The sequence below is a fragment of the Balaenoptera borealis genome (assembly GCF_965194805.1).
Source record: "Balaenoptera borealis genome assembly, chromosome: 6".
NCBI lineage: Eukaryota > Metazoa > Chordata > Mammalia > Artiodactyla > Balaenopteridae > Balaenoptera > Balaenoptera borealis.
In genome coordinates, this window is record NC_138863.1 from 112,289,274 (window position 1) to 112,310,827 (window position 21,554).

Sequence of the window (21,554 nt, forward strand, 5' to 3'; positions counted from 1 at the left end):
CACAATGGTGGAATTCACTGCTGCGGAACGGAACAGACTAAAGAAAAAAGAATGAAAAGAAATGAAGACAGCCTAAGAGACCTCTGGGACAACATTAAACGCAACAACATTCACATTATAGGGGTCCCAGAGGGGAAGAGAGAGAGAAAGGACCAGAGAAAATATTTGAAGAGATTATAATCGAAAACTTCCCTAACATGGGAAAGGAAATAGCCACCCAAGTCCAGGAAGCGCAGAGAGTCCCATACAGGATAAACCCAAGGAGAAACACGCTAAGACACAGTAATCAAATTGGCAAAAATTAAAGACAAAGAAAAATTATTGAAAGCAGCAAGGGAAAAACGACAAATAACATACAAGGGAACTCCCATAAGGTTAACAGCTGATTTCTCAGCAGAAACTCTACAAGCCAGAAGGGAGTGGCATGATATACTTAAAGTGATGAAAGGGAAGAACCTACAACCAAGAGTACTCTACCCGGCAAGGATCTCATTCAGATTTGACAGAGAGATCAAAAGCTTTACAGACAAGCAAAAGCTAAGAGAATTCACCACCACCAAACCAGCTCTACAACAAATTCTAAAGGAACTTCTCTAAGTGGGAAACACGAGAGAAGAAAAGGACCTACAAAAACAAACCCAACACAATTAAGAAAATCGTCATAGAAACATACATATCGATAATTACCTTAAACGTGAATGGATTAAATGCTCCAACCAAGAGACACAGGCTTGCTGAATGGATACAAAAACAAGACCCATCTATATGCTGTCTACAAGAGACCCACTTTAGACCTAGGGACACATACAGACTGAAAGTGAGGGGATGGAAAAAGATATTCCATGCAAATGTAAATCAAAAGAAAGCTGGAGTAGCTATACTCATATCAGATAAAATAGACTTTAAAATAAAGAATGTTACAAGAGACAAGGAAGGACACTACATAATGATCAAGGCATCAATCCAAGAAGAAGATATAACAATTATAAATATATATGCACCCAACATAGGAGCACCTCAATAAATAAGGCAACTGCTAACAGCTATAAAAGAGGAAATCAACAGTAACATAATAATAGTGGGGGACTTTAACACCTCACTTACACCAATGGACAGATCATCCAAAATGAAAATAAATAAGGAAACAAAAGTTTTAAATGACACAATAGACCAGATAGATTTCATTGATATTTATAGGACATTCCATCCAAAAACAGCAGATTACACTTTCTTCTCAAGTGCACATGGAACATTCTCCAGGATAGATCACATCTTAGGTCACAAATCAAGCCTCAGCAAGTTTAAGAAAATTGAAATCATATCAAGCATCTTTTCTGACCACAACGCTATGAGATTAGAAATGAATTACAGGGAAAAAAACATAAAAAACACAAACACATGGAGGCTAAACAATACGTTACTAAATAACCAAGAGATCACTGAAGAAATCAAAGAGGAAATCAAAAAATACCTAGAGACAAATGACAATGAAAACACTTTGATCCAAAACTTATGGAATGCAGCAAAAGCAGTTCTAAGAGTGAAGTTTATAGCTATACAAGCCTACCTCAAGAAACAAGAAAAATCTCAAGTAAACAATCTAACCTTACACCTAAAGGAACTAGAGAAAGAAGAACAAACAAAACCCAAAGTTAGCAGAAGGAAAGAAATCATAAAGATCAGAGTGGAGATAAATGAAATAGAAACAAAGAAAACAATAGCAAAGAGCAATAAAACTAAAAGCTGGTTCTTTGAGAAGATAAACAAAATTGATAAGCCATTAGCCAGACTCATCAAGGAAAATAGGGAGAGGCCTCAAATCAATAAAAGTAGAAATGAAAAAGGAGAAGTTACAACAGACACCGCAAAACTACAAAGCCTCCTAAGACACTACTACAAGCAACTCTATGCCAATAATGTGGACAACCTGGAAGAAATGGACAAATTCTTAGAAAGGTATACCCTTCCAAGACTGAACCAGGAAGAAACAGAAAATATGAACAGACCAATCACAAGTAATGAAATTGAAACTGTGATTAAAAATCCTCCAACAAACAAAAGTCCAGGACCAGATGGCTTCACAGGTGAATTCTATCAAACATTTAGAGAAGAGCTAACACCCATCCTTCTCAAACTCTTCCAAAAAATTGCAGAGGAAGGAACACTCCCAAACTCATTCTGTGAGGCCACCATCACCCTGATACCAAAACCAGACAAAGATACTACAAAAAAAGAAAATTACAGACCAATATCACTGATGAATATAGATGCAAAAATCCTCAACAAAATACTAGCAAACAGAATCCAACAACACATTAAAAGGATCATACACCACGATCAAGTGGGATTTATCCCAGGGATGCAAGGATTCTTCAGTATACGCAAATCAATCAATGTGATACACCATATTAACAAATTGAAGAATAAAAACCATATGATCATCTCAATAGATGCAGAAAAAGCTTTTGACAAAATTCAACACCCATTTATGATAAAAACTCTCCAGAAAATGGGCATAGAGGGAACCTACCTCCACATAATAAAGGCCATATATGACAAACCCACAGCAAACATCATTCTCAATGGTGAAAAACTGAAAGCATTTCCTCTAAGATCAGGAATGAGACAAGGATGTCCACTCTCACCACTGTTATTCAACATAGTTTTGGAAGTCCTAGCCACGGCAATCAGAGAAGAAAAAGAAATAAAAGGAATACGAATTGGAAAAGAAGAAGTAAAACTGTCACTGTTTGCAGATGACATGATACTATACATAGAGAATCCTAAAACTGCCACCAGAAAACTGCTAGAGCTAATCAATGAATTTGGTAAAGTTGCAGGATACAAAATGAATGCACAGAAATCTCTTGCATTCCTATACACTAATGATGAAAAATCTGAAAGAGAAATTATGGAAACACTCCCATTTACCATTGCAACAAAAAGAATAAAATACCTAGGGATAAACCTACCTAGGGAGACAAAAGACCTGAATGCAGAAAACTATAAGACATTGATGAAAGAAATTAAAGATGATACCAACAGATGGAGAGATATACCATGTTCTTGGATTGGAAGAATCAATACTGTGAAAATGACTATAGTACCCAAAGCAATCTACACATTCAATGCAATCCCTATCAAATTACCAATGGCCTTTTTTACAGAACTAGAACAAATCATCTTAAAATTTGTATGGAGACACAAAAGACCCCGAATAGCCAAAGCAGTCTTGACGGAAGAAAACGGAGCTGGAGGAATCAGACTCCCTGACTTCAGACTATACTATAAAGCTACAGTACTCAAGACAATATGGTACTGGCAAAAAAACAGAAACATAGATCAATGAAACAAGACAGAAAGCCCAGAGATAAACTCACGCACCTATGGTCAACTAATCTATGACAAAGGAGGCAAAGATATACAGTGGAGAAAAGACAGTCTCTTCAATAAGTGGTGCTGGGAAAACTGGACAGCTACATGTAAAAGAATGAAATTAGAACACTCCCTAACACCATACACAAAAATAAACTCAAAATGGATTCGAGACCTAAATGTAAAACCAGACACTATAAAACTCTTAGAGGAAAACATAGGAAGAACACTCTTTGACATAAATCACAGCAAGATCTTTTTTGATCCACCTCCTAGAGTAATGGAAATAAAAACAAAAATAAACAAATGGGACCTAATGAAACTTCAAAGCTTTTGCACAGCAAAGGAAACCATAAACAAGACCAAAAGACAACCCTCAGAATCGGAGAAAATATTTGCAAACGAATCAACGGACAAAGGATTCATCTCCAAAATATATAAACAGCTCATGCTGCTCAATATTAAAGAAACAAACAACCCAATCCAAAAGTGGGCAGAAGACCTAAATAGACATTTCTCCAAAGAAGACATACAGATGGCCAAGAAGCACCTGAAAAGCTGCTCAACATCACTAATTATTAGAGAAATGCAAATCAAAACTACAATGAGGTATCACCTCACACCAGTTAGAATGGGCATCATCAGAAAATCTACAAACAACAAATGCTGGAGAGGGTGTGGAGAAAAGGGCACCCTCTTGCACTGTTGGTGGGAATGTAAATTGATACAGCCACTACAGAGAACAGTGTGGAGGTTCCTTAAAAAACTAAAAATAGAATTACCATATGACCCAGCAATCCCACTACTGGGCATATACCCAGAGAAAACCATAATTCAAAAAGACACATGCACCCCAGTGTTCATTGCAGCACTATTTACAATACCCAGGTCACGGAAGCAACCTAAATGCCCATCAACAGACGAATGGATAAAGAAGTTGTGGTACATATATACAATGGAATATTACTCAGCCTAAAAAGGAACGAAATTGAGTCATTTGTTGAGACATGGATGGATCTAGAGACTGTCATACAGAGTGAAGTAAGTCAGAAAGAGAAAAACAAATATCGTATATTAACACATGTATGTGGAACCTAGCAAAATGGTACAGATGAACCGGTTTGCAGGGCAGAAGTTGAGACACAGATGTAGAGAACAAACGTATGGACACCAAGGGGGGAAAACTGCGGTGGGGTGGGGATGGTGGTGTGCTGAATTGGGTGATTAGGATTGACATGTATACAGTGATGTGTATAAAATTGATGACTGATTAAAAAAAAAAAAGTTTACAAATAATAAATGTGGAGAGGGTGGGGAGAAAAGGGACCCTCCTATACTGTTAGTGGTAATGTAAATTGGTACAACCACTTTAAAAAACCATATGAAGTTTCCTGAAAAAACTAAAAATAGAGCTACTATAAGATCCAGTAATTCCACTCCTGGGCATATATCTGGAGAAGACAAAAACTGTAATTTGAAAACATACATATACCCCAGTGTTCACAGCAACACTATTTCCGATGTCCAAGACATGGAAGCAACCTAAATGTCCATCAACAGATGAATGGAGAAAGAAGACTCGGTGTGTGTATATGTGCGTGCGTGTGTGTGTGTGTGTGTGTGTGTGTGTGTGTGTGTGTGTGTTTGTATTCAATGGAATATTACTCAGCCATAAAAAAGAATAATGCCATCTGCAGCAACATGGATGGACATAGAGATTATCATGTTAAGTGAAGTCAGACAAAGACAAACATCATATGATATCACTTATTTGTGGAATCTTAAAAAAATGGTATAAATGAACTTATTTATAAAACAGAAATAGACTCACAAACATAGAAAACAAACTTATGGTTACCAAACGGTATAGTGGGGAGTGGGAGGAGGTAAATTAGGAGATTGGGATTAACAAATACACACTACTATATATAAAATGGATAAACAACAAGGACCTACTGTATAGCACAGGGAACTATACTCAATATCTTATAATAACCTATAATGGAAAAGAATCTGGAAAATAATATATGTATTTATATATATATATATATAAAACTTATTAATATATGTACATGTATAACTGAGTCACTCTGCTGTACATTTGAAACTAACACAACATTGGAAATTAACTATTTTTTTTTATAAACATCTTTATTGGAGTATAATTGCTTTACAATGTTGTGTTACTTTCTGCTTTATAACAAAGTGAATCAGTTATACATATACATATGTTCCCATATCTCTTCCGTCTTGCATCTCCCTCCCTCCCATCCTCCCTTTCCCACCCCTCTAGGTGGTCACAAAGCACCGAGCTGATCTCCCTGTGCTATGCGGCTGCTTCCCTCTAGCTATCTATTTTACATTTGGTAGTGTATATATGTCCATGCCACTCTGTCACCCTGTCACATCTTACCCCTCCCCCTCCCCATATCCTCAAGTCCATTCTCTAGTAGGTCTGTGTCTTTATTCCCGTCTTGCCACTAGGTTCTTCATGACCGTTTTTTTTTTCCTTAGATTCCATACATATGTGTTAGCATACTGTATTTGTTTTTCTGTTTCTGACTTACTTCACTCTGTATGACAGACTCTAACTCCATCCACCTCACTACAAATACCTCCATTTCATTTCTTTTTATGGCTGAGTAATATTCCATTGTATATATGTGCCACATCTTCTTTATCCATTCATCCGATGATGGACACTTAGGTTGCTTCCATGTCCTGGCTATAGTAAATAGAGCTGCAATGAACATTTTGTTACATGACTCTTTTTGAATTATGGTTTTCTCAGGGTATATGCCCAGTAGTGGGATTGCTAACTATATTTCAATAAAATAATAATTTAAAAAGAAGATATATTACTGTAAATATATAGGCTCCCAACTCCCAAGCACCAAAATATATTACACAAATAATAACAGATATAAAGGGAGAAATAGACAACAATACAGTAATTGTAGGGGGCTTCAATACCTCTCTATCACCAATGGATAGATCATCTAGACAGAAAATCAACAAGGAAATAGTTGAATTGAACCACACTTTAGAACAAATGGACTTAACAGATATATATACAGAACATTTTGTCCAACAGCACCAGAATACACATTCTTCTCAAGTGCACATGGAACATCCTCTAGGATAAATCATATGATAGGCCACAAAAAAAAGAACCATCTTCACAAATTTAAGAAGATTGAAATCATCCAGCTATCTTTTCTGACCACAATAGTATAAAACTAGAAATGAGAAAAGTGAGAATACCTACAAATATGTGGAAACTAAAAACACACTTCTAGATAACCCTTGGGTCAAAAAAGAAATGAAACTGGAAATGAAAAATTATTTTAATACAAATGAAAATGGAAATATAACATACGAATTATTGTAGGATGTAGCAAAAGCAGTTCTCAGAGGCAAGCCTGCAGCAAAAATTCATACAATAAGAGATTAGCAATATCTCAGATTAACAACCTGAACTTACACCTCAAGGGACTAGAAAAAGAACAAGTTAAGCCCAAAATTAGCAGAAGGAGGAAAATAATAAAAGTCAGAAAAGATATAAATGAGATAGACACCAGAAAAAAAAAATAGAAAGGAGCAACAAAAGTAAGATCGGTTCTTTGAAAAGATAAATAAAACTGACCAACCTTTAGTTGGACTAATTGATGATGAAATAGAGAAGACTAAAATAAAATTAGACACAAAACAGGAGACATTACAACTGATACTGCAGAAATACATAGAATCATAAGAGAATACTATGAACAATTATATGCTAACAAATTACATAACCTAGAAGAAATATATATATTTCTAGAACATATAACCTACCAAGACTGAATCAGGAAGAAAGAGAAAATCTGAACATACCAATAATGAGTAAAGAGATTGAATCAGTAATCAAAAGTTCCCCAACACAGAAAATTCCAGAACCAAACAGCTTCACTAGAGAATCTTAACAAACATTTAGAGAAGAATTAACACCAATCCTCCTCAAATTCTTCTAAATTATTGAGAAGGAAACACTTCCAAACTCATCCTACAAAGCCAACATTATGATACCAAAACCGGATAAGGATACCACAAGAAAAGAAAACTATAGACGAATATCCCTGATGTATATTGATGCATAAATTCTCAAAAAAAAATTAGCAAACCAAATTCAAGAACACTTTAAAAGGATTATGCACCATGACCAAGTGGTATTTATCCCTGGGATGCAAGGATGATTCAACATATGCAAATCAATAAGTACATCACATCAATAAAACGAAAGATGAAAATCAAGTAATCAACTCACTAGAAACAGAAAAGGTATTTGACAAAATACAATGCCTTTCATGATAACCCTTAACAGATTAGGTGCAAAAGGAACATACTTCAACATCATAAGGGCCATATATCACAAACCCACAGCCAACATTGTATTCAGTGGAGAAAAACTGAAAGTGTTTCCTCTAAAATCAAGAACAAGACAAGGATGCCACTCTCAACACTCCTATTCAAAATAGTACTGGAAATCCTAGCTAGTGCAAATAGGCAAAGAAATAAAACGTATCTGAATCAGAAAGGAAGAAGTAAAATTTTCACTATTTGATGATTATATGACCTTATATATAGAAAAATCCCAAAGAGTCAGTCATAAAACTGTTGAAATTAATCAATAATTTTAGTAAAGTGGTTGAATCAACATACAGAAAGCAACTGTATTCCTTTACACTAATGATGAAGCATCTGAAAAAGAAATAAAGCTATCCCATTCACAATAGCATCAAAAATAATAAAACACTTTAGAATAAATTTAACCAAGGAAGTGAAAGATCTGTTCAATGAAAACCACAAGACTTTGCTAAAAGAATTTAAAGAAGACACAAATAAATGGAAAGACATCCCTTGTTCATGGATTGGAAAAATTAATATTGTTAAAATGGCCACAGTACTCAAAGCCATCTATACATTCAGTGTAACCCCCACCAAAATACCAAAGCCATTCTTCACCAAAATAGAAGAAACAATCCTAAAATATGTATGGAACCACAAAAGACCCCAAATAGCCAAAGCAATCCTGAGAAAAAAAGAACAGAGTCAGAGGTATCACAGTTCCAGATTTCAAATTATACTACAAAGCCATAGTAATAAAAACAGTATGGTACTGGCACAAAGACAGACATACTAACCAGTGAAACAAAATAGAGAGCCCCCAAATCAAATCCTGCTATATACTGTCAACCATTATTCAACATGGGAACCAAGAATACCCAATGGATAAAGGATAGTCTCTTCAAATAATCTTGCTGGGAAAAGTGGAGAAATACATGCAGAACAATGAAATTGGACCCCTGTCTCACACTATTCACAAAAATTAACTCAAAACGGATCAAAGACTTAAACGTAAGACCTGATAACATAAAACTCCTAGAAGAAAACATAGGGAAGAAGCTCATCAATAATGTAACTACATCAAATGCAAAAGCTTCTGCATAGCAAAAGAAACAGTTAACAAAATGAAAAAACCTACAGAATGGGAGGAAAAATTTGCAAACCATATATCCGATAAGTGGTTAATATCCAAAATATATAAAGAACTCAATAACAACAACAACAAAAATCCAATTTTTTAAATGGGCGAAGAACTAACTAGACATTTTTCCAAAGAGGATATCAAAATGACCAACAGACACATGAAAAGATGCTCAACCTTACTAATCGTCAGAGAAATGAAAATCAATACCACAATGAGATATCACCTCACACCTGTTAGAATGGCTATTATCAAGAAGAGACAGCAGGTGCTGGTGAGGATGTGGTGAAAAGGGAACATATATACACTGTTGGTGAGAATGTAACTTGGTCCAACCATTATGGAAAACAATATGGAGGTTCTTCAAATATTAAAAGAATAGAGCTGGAGGTACGCTCCCTGACTTCAGACTATACTACAAAACTACAGTAATCAAACAGTATGGTACTGGCACAAAAACAGACACATAGATCAGTTGAACAGAATAGAGAGCACAGAAAAAAACCCACACACTTAAATTCAATTAATCTACAACAAAGGAGGCAAGAATATACAATGGAGAAAAGACAGTTTCTTCAATACATGGTGCTGGGGAAACCGGGCAGCTATATGTAAAAGAATGAAATTAGAACATTTTCTAATACCATATACAAAAATAAACTCAAAATGGATTAAAGACCTAAATGTAAGACTGGAGACCATAAAACTCCTAAAAGAAAACATGGGAAGAACACTCTTTGACATAAAGTGTAGCAATATTTTTTTAGATCTACCTCCTAAGGCAAAGGAAACAAAAACAAATAACTAAAACGTAATTAAACTTAAAAGCTTTTGCACAGCAAAAACGAAAAGACAACCTACTGAATGGGAGAAAATATTTGCAAATGATATGACTGATAAGGGGTTAATATCCAAAATATATATACAGCTCATACAATTCAGCATCAAAAAAAAAAAGAAAGAAAGAAAAAAGAAACAAACTAAAAATGGACAGAAGACCTGAATAGACATTTCTCCAAAGAAGACATACAGGTGGCCAACAAGCACATGAAAAGGTGCTCAACAGCATTAATTGTCAGAGAAATCCAAATCAAAACCACATGAGATATCACCTCACACCTGTTAGGATGACTATTATCAAAAAGAGAAGAGAAAACAAATGCTGGTGAGGATGTGGAGAAAAGGGAACCCTCAAATACTGTTGGTGGAAATGTAAATTGGTGCAGCCACTGTAAAAACAGTATGAAGATTCCTCAGAAAACTAAAAATGGTACTACCATATGATCCAGCAATTCCACTCCTCGTTTATATCTGAAGAAAATGAAACAATCAATTCAAAAGATATATGCAACCCAAAGTTTCTAGCAGCATTATTTTCGATAGCCAAGATATGGAAGCAACCTAAGTGTCCACCAACACATGAATGGATAAAGATGTGGAATGAATACATACACACACACACACACACACACACACACACAATGGAATACTACTCAGCCATAAAAAAGAATGAAATTTTGCCACTTGCAACAACATGGATGGACTTGGAGGGTATCTTGCTTAGTGAAATAAGTCAGAGAAAGATAAATGCTGTGTGATATCACTTACATGTGGAATCTAAAAAATAAACTAGTGAATATAACAAAGAAGAAACAGACTCACAGATCTAGAGAACAAACTTGTGGTTACCAGTGGGGAGAGGGAAGCGAGGAAGGTTAGGGGATTAAGAGGTACAAACTACTATGCATAAAATAAATTAGCTACAAGGATATATTGCACAGCACAGGGAATATATTATAATAACTATAAATGTTATATAACCTTTAAAAATTGTGAGTCACTGTGTTGTACACCAGAAACTTATAAAATATTCTAAATCAACTATACCTCAATTTGTAAAAAAGGAAAAAAATTAAAAATAGAAGTATGATCCAGCAATTACACTTTTGGGTATATACCCAAAGGAAATGAAAACAGGATTTCCAGGAGATACTTGAACTCCCATGTTTATTGCAGCATTATTCACAATAACCAAGATATGGAACCCAAATGCCCATCAACGGATAAATGGACAAAAAACAGTGGTACGTATATACAATAGAATATCATTCAGCCATGAGAAAGGAGGATATCCTCCCATTTGTGACAACATGGATAAACCTTAAGTACATTATGCTAAGCAAGATAAGTCAGACAGAAAGTACTGAATGATATCATTTATATGTGAAATCTAAAGAAGTTAAACGTGTAAAAAAACAGAGTGAGGGCTTCCCTGGTGGTGCAGTGGTTGAGAATCCGCCTGCCAATGCAGGGGACACGGGTTCGAGCCCTGGTCCGGGAAGATCCCACATGCCGTGGAGCAGCTGGGCCCGTGCGCCACAACTGCTGAGTCTGCGCTCTGGAGCCTGCGAGCCGCAACTACTGAGCCCACGTGCCACACCTACTGAGGCCCACGTGCCTAGAGCCCGTGCTCGGCAACAAGAGAAGCCACTGCAATGGGAGGCCCGTGCACCGCGATGAAGAGTAGCCCCCACTCACTGCAACTAGAGAAAGCCCATGCGCAGCAACGATGACCCAACACAGCCAAAAATAAAATAAAATAAAATAAATAAAAAATTAAAAAAAAAAAACAACAGAGTGAAATGGTCGTTACCAGGAGATGGGAATAGGGATGAGTGATGGTGTTTAAGGGTACAAACTTGTAAACAAGTAGTAAAGAAGCCATAGTGATCTAATGCACAGTATAATGAAATGAATAGACAATAATTTTGTACTATAATTACGTAATGTGAGAAATAATAGCCTCATCAGCAATCATACTACAATATATAAATGTTTCAAAGTAACATGCTGTATAACTTAAACTTACACAATGTTGTACTGTCAAATTTATTCAATAAAAAATAAAAGTAAAAATAAAGTATCATTTGCTATTTGTTTTCTATATACCTTATACGTTTTTGTCCCTCAGTATTTGCATTATTGTCTTCTTTTGTGCTTAGTGGATTTTTTTGTAGTGCGACATTTTAATTTCTTTGTGGTTACCATAGGGATTACATTTAACATTCTAAGGTTCTAACACCATCTTAACTTCAATAACATACAAAACTGTTTCCATACAGCTCCATTCCCCAACCCCTTTCAGTTACTGATGTCACAAAATTACATCTTTATGCACTGTGTTCAAAAACATAGGCTAATTTTCTATGCATTAGTCTTCTAAATCATGTAGGGAAAAAAAGTGGTATTGCAAACCAGTTACAATTTACTAGCTTTTATAATTTCCCATGTATTTATCTTTACTATAAATATTTATTTCTTCATATGGATTTGAGTTAATGCCTAGTGTCCTTTCATTTCAACCTGAAGGACTCCCTGTAGCATTTCCTGCAGGGCAGGTCTACTGGTAATGAATTCCTTCAGCTTTTGTTTATCTGAGGGTGTCTGAATTTCTCTCTCATTTTTGAAGGACAGTTTTGGCAGATGAAGTATTCTTGGTTGACAAGGTTTCTGTATTATTTTTCTTCTTCTTGCAGCATTTTAAATATATCAACCCACTGTATACTGGCCTCTCAGGTTTCTGATGAGAAATCTCCACATGATCTTATTTAAGATCTCTTATATGTGATGAGTCACTTCTCTCTTAATGCTTTCAAGACTCTCTCTTTGTCTTTCTTTGTCTTTGACAGTTTGATTAGAATGTGTCTCAATGTGCACCTTTTTGTGCACATTCTACTTGGTGTTCATTGAGCTTCTTGGATATTAATATTCATGTATTTCATCACATGTGAGAAGGTTTTGGCCATTACTTCTTCAGATAATCTCCCTGCCCCTTTGTCTCTCTGTTCTCCTGTGAGACTCCCACGAGGCATATGTCTGTCGTCTTTACAGTATCTCACAGGTTCTGCAGGCTCTATTCACTTTTCTTCAGTTTTTTTTCTTTCTGTTACTCAACTCAATAATTTCAATCATCTTTTCTATAAGTTTCTTTCTTTTTCTTGCTCAAATCTGCTTTTGACTCCCTCTAGTGAATTTTTCATTTCAGTTATTGTACTTTTTGGTTCCAGAATTTTTTTTTAGTTCCTTTTTATGTCTTCTCTTTACTGATATTTACAAATTATTCATACATTGTTTTCTTGACTTTGTTTTCATCTTCCGATAGCTCTTTGAGCATCTTTAAGACAGTTGTTCTAAAGTATTTTTCTAATAAGTCCACCATCTGGTCTTTCTCAGGGATGGTTTCTGTTGATTTAATTTTTCCTTTGAATTGGCCATACTTTCCTTTTTTGTGTGTGTGCGCCTTGTGTGATATTTTGTTGAAAATCAGACATTTGAATTATACTGGTAACGCTGGAAATCAGATTCTCTGCCTGCTCCAGGGTTTACTGATGTTGTTGTTGTTTGGTGCCTTTGTGCCAAGGATTAGCCTGAGGTATAAAGTCAGGGTCTTCTCCTGTCTTTTCTGAGCCTGCACCTTTCCCTGGGTATACACAGTGACTTTCTATGGATATTCAATTGGTTTTGAATGTCCTAGTCCTTAAATGTCTAGTGCCCAAAAGGGGAGAAAGGGAATAATGAATGAGGGAAGAGACAAGCTCTGGGTCTTTAAATCCCCTGTAAGTCTCTTCAGATGGTGGGACTCGAACAGTGGCTGCCCACCGCAGTGTCTGTATCTCTGCAATCAGAAGCAGCAGTCAGAACACAGATCCCTGATATTTGGAGGACAAGGTCCTTGCTGTTCACCCTGGCTCCCATAAGCTGTGCACAGGCTACTACAAGTACACGTGCATGGCTGCCTGCAGTGGGGGGATGGTAGTCGTCGACAGGGAGCCACTGATGTGCTAAGAGGTGAAATTAACCAAAATTAACCACAATTTACTGTCCAGGGCTTCCCCTGGAAGTTGCAACTTTTGAATAGACTGCAGAGCTCTAAAAGAGTCACATCAGGCAGATTCTGCCAGTATAGTTGTCTAGGTAGGGAGATGGACTCCTGGCACTTCCTACTCTACCATCTTCCCTGATGTCACTCCACATATGTAACTTAAAATTTCCCAGTAACCACTTAATAAAGCAAAAAGAAACAGATAAGTACTTTAACAATATATTTAACCTAGTGTATCAAAAATATGATTAGTCAGTATGTAATCAACATAAAAAATTTTATACCATCTTCAAAAGTATTATTTCATACTTAGAGAACATCAATTCAGATGGTAAATTTTCAACAGTTTGAAATGTTGTACTACCAAAACAAAAATGTGTTTAACAGAAAAATATTTTATATTGCTTCAGTTTCTCAATTTAAATTTAAATTAATTAAATTTAACACAATTTAAAACTCAGCTCCTCAGTTGGAGTAGCCATCTTTCAAGTGCTCAGCAGCCATAGGTGGCAATGGCCACTATATTGAACAACCCAGCTCTAGACTCTCACCTTATAAAAAAAGGAGATTTGTGAAGTTAAGTTTGGTTTGGCTTTACTTTCTGTTCTTTACTGAAGGGCTTTCAGTTCCTTCTTTTTTCAAAATGCCCACTGGATTAAGATGGATCCTTCCCTTGTAAGGCAAGCATGAAATCTGTAGACACCTGGGAAGCCACTGTTGAAGCAGAAGCCTCCACAGGGAAACCCTGTAGCCATCCTAGAGGCTGCCATGCAGCAGGTGAGTGAGTTGTAGCTTCCAGGCATAAGGTTCCAGAAGGGACTGGAGTCCACACAAGTCATTGGTACTTGTCTTCCATTCTAGAAGCAGCAAGGCTTTCACACTCAATCTAGCAAGGAGCCTGTCACTTCTGAATAACAGTGCTGGTAGCAGCTCAGCTTCATTTTACAACCCTGAAGATGTTTTGCTCTGTTTGGGGGGATCATGCTGTGAACATCCATGTGGAATCCCTGCTGCTTCCAGGAAAGTTGTTTATAATACTGCCGAATGGCCGAGACAAAGAGAACTTCCGCATTTTTTTTTCTTTTTAAGATAACTAACCCAATATGGTAAACCTCAGCAAATGCAGGTTAAAACCATAATAAGATAACATTTCACATGCATCAAATTGGTAAAAAAAAATTATCTTTGTTGGGACTTCCCTAGTGGTGCAGTGGTTAAGAACCCGCCTGCCAGTGCAGGGGACACAGGTTTGAGCCCTCGTCTGGGAAGATCCCACATGCCACGGAGCAACTAAACCCATGCGCCACAGCTACTGAGCCTGTGCCCTAGAGCCCACGAGCCACAACTACTGAGCCTGCGTGCCATAAGTACTGAAGCCCTTGTGCCTAGAGCCCTTGCACCTCAACAAGAGAAGCCACTGCAATGAGAAGCCCACGCACTGCAACGAAGAGTAGCCCCCACTCGCCACAACTAGAGAAAAGCCCACGTGCAACAACAAAGACCCAAAGCAGCCAAAAAATAAATTAATTTTTAAAAATTTATCTTTGTCAATATCAAGAGCTAGCAAGAATATGGAGTAAAAAAAAAAATCTCATCCAGAACTAGTGGGAGTATAAATTAGTTCAACCACTTTGGAAAACAGTGTGAATCATCCAATAAAGTTGATGGTGCAGATCCCTCACCAGGTACATACACTAGAGAAACCGCGTGTGGATGAGGAGTGCCCCCAGAATGCTCACAGAGCACTGTTCATAATAGCGAAATGTCTGGACCACCCAAATGTTCTTACAGAAGACTGGGTAAACTGGATATATTCCACAACAAAACACTATACAGCTGTGAAAATTAATGAACTTAGGTGATGTACCTCAACATATGAGTGGTATCACAAATAGAAACTACAATCCAAGCAAGTCAGGAAGACTACACACACTTTGATTTCATTTATATGAAGGTCAAAAACACACAAAACTTGATAACGTGTCGGGGAACACTAAGAATGCGTTTAAGAACACATTCCTGTGTGGTGAACATATAAAGAAAAGCAAGGCGTGGCTAACAGAAAACTCACAGAGAGTGATTACATTTGGGGGCTGGAGGAAGGGGCATGTGATCAAGGAGAGGACAGACTCAAATAAGTATGTGGTTACGAATAGCAAGTTGTCTCTCTGCTCAATGATCTATTCCAAGATAATTACTGAGAGAGACTCTGAATTCACCAATGAGGTGGCAGTATTACATTTTCAGGTTCTGCCTGGAAGACATTCCTGTAGGTGAGTCTTATTGCTCTGTCATGTGGCTGAATAACCTACTGACCATCTCTCATTATTTCAGGGAAATATTTGTTACAAGAGTTTTTTTGGGTAAAGATAGATGACCTTTCTAAATGTCTCATGTAAATGAGACATGTCCATATGTACCACATCCTGTTTATCCATTCCTCTGTCGCTGGACATTTAGGTTGCTTCCATGTCCTGGCTATTGTAAATAGTGCTGCAATGAACATCGGGGTGCATGCACCCTTTCAAATTATGGTTTTCTCTGGATATATGCCTAGGAGTGGGATTGCTGGGTCATATGGTAATTCTGCTTTTAGGTTTTTTTTTTTAATTTATTTTAATTTATAAAAAGACCCAAAGGCTGTGTTGGGTCTTCCTTGCGCGCGGGCCTTCTTTAGTTGCGGTGAGCAGGGGCTACTCTTCATTGCGGTGCGCGGGCTTCTCAGAGCAGTGGCTTCTCCTGTTGCAGAGCACAGGCTCTAGGTGGGCAGGCTTCAGTAGTTGTGGCTTGCAGGCTCTAGAGCGCAGGCTCAGTAGTTGTGGTGCACGGGCTTAGCTGCTCCACAACATGTGGGATCTTCCCGGGCCAGGGATCGAACCCATGTCCCCTGCATTGGCAGGCGGATTCTTAACCATTGAGCCACCAGGGAAGTCCTGCTTTTAGTTTTTTAAGGAACCTCCAGACTGTTTTCCATAGTAGCTGTACCAATTTACATTCCCACCAGCAGTGCAGGAGGGTTCCCTTTTCTCCACACCCTCTCCAGCATTTACTGAATATTACTCAGCCACAAAAAGGAACGAAATAGTGCCATTTGCAGAGACGTGGATGGACCTAGAGAATGTCATACAGAGTGAAGTAAGTCAGAAAGAGAGAAAAATAAATATATCGCTTATATATGGAATCTAGAAAGATGGTAGAGTTGAACTTATTTGCAAAGCAGAAATAGAGTCACAGCTGTAGAGAATAAATGTATGATTACCAAGGGGGGTTGGGATGAATTGGGAGATTGGGATTGACATATATACACTGCTATGTATAAAACAGATAACTAATGAGAACCTACTGTGTAGCACAGGGAAACCTACTTAATGCTCTGTGGTGACCTAAATGGGAAGTAAATCTAAAAAAGAGTGGATATATGTATACATATGACTGATTCACTTTGCTGTACAGCAAGAAACACAACATTGTAAAGCAACTATACTCCAATAAAAATTAATTTTAAAAAATGAGACATGTCTATGTAAATGAACTAAGAGGCTTAAAAAATTACTGTTCAGAACCAAAACCTTTTTTTTATTGTATGATATGTATAAAAAGGTGCATATAAGACATCGCCATACAAGAATATAGAGTGGAGAAAAGAGCCTCTTCAATAAGTGGTGCTGGGAAAACTGGACAGGTACATGTAAAAGAATGAAATTAGAACACTCCCTATCACCATACACAAAAATAAACTCAAAATGGATTAAAGACCTAAATGTAAGGCCAGACACTATCAAACTCTTAGAGGAAAACATAGGCAGAACACTCTATGACATAAATCACAGCAAGATCCTTTTTGACCCACCTTCCAGAGAAATGGAAATAAAAACACAAATAAACAAATGGGACCTAATGAAACTTAAAAGCTTTTGCACAGCAAAGGAAACCATAAACAAGACCAAAAGACAACCCTCAGAATCGGAGAAAATATTTGCAAATGAAGCAACTGACAAAGGATTAATCTCCAAAATTTACAAGCAGCTCAATATCAAAAAAACAAAACAACCCGATCCAAAAATGGGCAGAAGACCTAAATAGACATTTCTCCAAAGAAGATATACAGATTGCCAACAGACACATGAAAGAATGCTCAACATCATTAATCATTAGAGAAATGCAAATCAAAACTACAATGAGATATCATCTCACACTGGTCAGAATGGCCATCATCAAAAAATCTACAAACAATAAATGCTGGAGAGGGTGTGGAGAAAAGGGAACCCTCTTGCACTGTTGGTGGGAATGTAAATTGATACAGCCACTATGGAGAACAGTATGGAGGTCCCTTAAAAAACTAAAAATAGAACTACCATATGACCTGGCAATCCCACTACTGGGCATATACCCTGAGAAAACCATAATTCAAAAAGAGTCATGTACCAAAATGTTCATTGCAGCTCTATTTACATTAGCCAGGACATGGAAGCAACCTAAGTGTCCATCAGCAGATGAATGGATAAAGAAGATGTGGCACATATACACAATGGAATATTACTCAGCCATAAAAAGGAACGAAATTGGGTCATTTGTAGAGACGTGGATGGATCTAGAGACTGTCATACAGAGTGAAGTAAGTCAGAAAGAGAAAAACAAATACCGTATGCTAACACATATATATAGAATGTAAGAAAAAAAAAAGGGTCATGAAAAACCTAGGGGCAAGACGGGAATAAAGACACAGACCTACTAGAGAATGGACTTGAGGATATGGGGAGGGGGAGGGGTAAGATGTGACAGGGTGAGAGAGTGGCATGGACATATATACACTACCAAATGTAAAATAGATAGCTAGTGGGAAGCAGCCGCATAGCACAGGGAGGTCAGCTCGGTGCTTTGTGACCACCTAGAGGGGTGGGATAGGGAGGGTGGGAGGGAGGGAGATGCAAGAGGGAAGAGATATGGGAACGTATGTACATGTATAACTGATTCACTCTGTTATAAAGCAGAAACTAACACACCATTGTAAAGCAATTATACTCCAATAAAGATGTTAAATTCCAAAAAAAAAAAAAAAATAGACACCGCCATATGGCCTTTAGCCATAGGTCTCATCCTGTGTGACAGAAGAGGAGACACAGAGGGGAGGGTGAGGTCAGGTGGCAAAATGGCAGACAGCCCTGACTCCTGGAGTGGAGAGGCTAAAGGCAGGTGTCCGAATTTCCTAATCCTCCCTACTAATCCCTTTTGAAGTTCCACCCCGTCGTAAGATCCAGAATTGTCCCCATCCACATTTAAGCCAGAGTAGATATCTAAGCCTCCAAAAATTGGCATCAAACTGCCTCATGGACCAAACAAGTTTGGATCTGACAGCCAGACCCCCAGAACTGGCCGGCAAGTTGGGCAGGCTTGCTCGTCATTTCATTTACCTCTCAATCACGCAGTCCTACATCTTAACGTGACTGAAACTTTCAGTTCCCACTGAGTATACTATTTTTTAAAATAGTAAAGTGAACTGCAGTAAACTCACCACCTAGCTTAAAAATAGGCTATCCCCAGTACGTTTAACGCCTGTACACTCTTCCCGTTACCTCCTTCCCTTCCCCACAAACAGAATCACTGTCCCCAGCCGCAGTTTCTGGCTCAGCAGGTCTGGGTGGCTGGAGAACGTGCATCTCTAACAAGTTCCCAGGAGATACTGATGCTGCTGGTCTGGGGACCACACCTTGAGAACCACTCCCTACAGCACACACCCAGGAACAGATTACTGGGCTGTAGGGTATGTACTTGTTCAGATTTTATTAGGGAATGCAAAACTATCTTCCAAAGTTGTACCAACTTACACTCTTGCCAGCAATGGGTAAGAGTGTCTGTTGCTGTAAATCCTTGTCAACACCTGAATATCATCTAACTTTAAAATTTGTGCCCATCTGGTATGTGTGAAATGGTATCTCACTGTGACAAATCTCTTTTTCCAGTCTGTAGTTTGTCTCTCATTCTTTATGGTGTTTGTTGAACAGAAGTTCCCTTATTAATATTAATGCAGCCAAATTTATCAGTCTTTTCCTTTATGGGTCATATTCTTTGTGTCTTATTTAAGAAGACCCCCCTACTCTAAAAATTTAAAGCTACTTTCCCACATAGTATTCTAAACATTTTATGTGTTTTCCTTTTACATAACAGTCTTTAATCTGCCAGGAATTGATTTTTGAGTATGGAGTAATATATGGGTCCAATTTCATTTATTTTTCCCTCTTGAGATACAAGGATGACCTCTTGTCCAAGCACTATTTATTGAATATCCCATCATTTCCCCACTGATCTGCCTTACTGTCTCTATCAGAACTTAAGTTTCCTTATATGTCTGGGTCTACTTCTGGGTTTCTGTCTGTTCTGTTGAATTACTTTGAGTCAATAGCATACTCTTTTAATTATTTTAACATTATGACGTCTTATTATCTCATAAAGCAAGACCTCCTAATTTAGTTTCTCCTTTAAAAAAGCTTGCATATCTTTTGCCAAATTTATCACTAGGTAAATAATGTTTTCTGCTATTGTAAATTGTATCTTTTTTAAAAATTAAAATCTGCATAGTATACATTTTGAAAGACATTTAATATTTATCCAGAATTTCAGTTGCTATGGGTATGGTTTTTCAGAGTATCTAGGATGCCATTTTCTTTATCTTTCCTTAAACTTTAATTGCACTGATTTTGTCATACATAATAAAAATATCACTAGATCACTGCAGCATCTAATAAGGAGGATTCAAATTTGAAAATATATTTCCTAAATCAGCTCCGTGACTGTTCTGACAAGTTCTTTCCTGAGAATCGACCACACATAGCTTTTGTCATTTCTCTCCATCAGAACGTGGTGGGGAGGAAACGTTAAGGTGGGCAGAAGGGGGATGGGGGATTCATAATTTCTATCTAACACAGATAACTTGGCCTAGAAAACCAAAATGGCAAAATATTGACAATGGGTGAATCTGGGTAAAGGATTTACAGGATTTCTTTGTACTATTCTTGCAACTTTCTAAGTTTCCAAAAAAAAAAAAAAAGTTAAATAGAAACCTCCAGGAATAACTAAAATCATAAAGCCGACCATGCTGGAGTTACAGCCACACCATCTTCTAAAGGATTCTTTCTGGTTCATGACCCTCCTAAGGGGGCAGTGAGCATGTGATATCCATGAACATTTCTCACCACAGCTAAAGGGACAACCCAAGGCTGGCCCACAAATTATGCCTAACAGGCTGGATGAAAAGGTGAAGTGGGCTGATGGGATGCTTCTCTATGGAACTGGAAAAGTGAAAGACTGAGCTAGTTACCAACAGAAGGTGGTATTGAAAAATGGTGATGTAGAAGGTGGAGAAACTGCCATGGACCCTGAGCAAGCGGAAAGTCCAGAGGAATCAAACTGGACAAGAGGAGGAAGCCAGCTGGTACAGGAACAGAAAGACTTACTCAGAGCCAAGTCACATTCACGGTCATACACTAGGGTGAGAAGCCAGGAATTCCTGCTGCAAAGATTCTCTAGAGCTGACCCAAATCCAAAACCCCAGACTCTAGACTCCATGTGGTCAGGCCTATGATGGCTCAGTTTCATTTCATGGTCCTCAATGCTCCCCATGAATCCTTACTTCTGGTCTTTATTGCTTACAACCAAAAGAACCCAACTGCATCCCTCTAACCAATACTTTTCCCCATGAAATTGAAAAATACGTGACCTTTAATGATTTTGTAAATATAAGCCTGAAGTCATTTATGAAGTTCTGCCACTAATGCT

At 37.5% G+C, this 21,554-nt stretch overlaps 1 protein-coding gene and 1 long non-coding RNA gene across 3 annotated transcripts in view; one reads left to right on the forward strand and one right to left on the reverse strand.

Moving 5' to 3' along the window:
* RAB3GAP1 (RAB3 GTPase activating protein catalytic subunit 1) overlaps window positions 1-21,554 on the reverse strand; it is a 157,175-nt gene that overhangs the window by 6,387 nt on the left and 129,234 nt on the right. The window lies entirely within an intron of this gene.
* LOC309631472 lies at window positions 3,399-16,388 on the forward strand. Its single transcript, XR_014246288.1, has 2 exons — window positions 3,399-11,159; window positions 11,536-16,388. It is a non-coding gene; the product is annotated as an uncharacterized lncRNA (long non-coding RNA).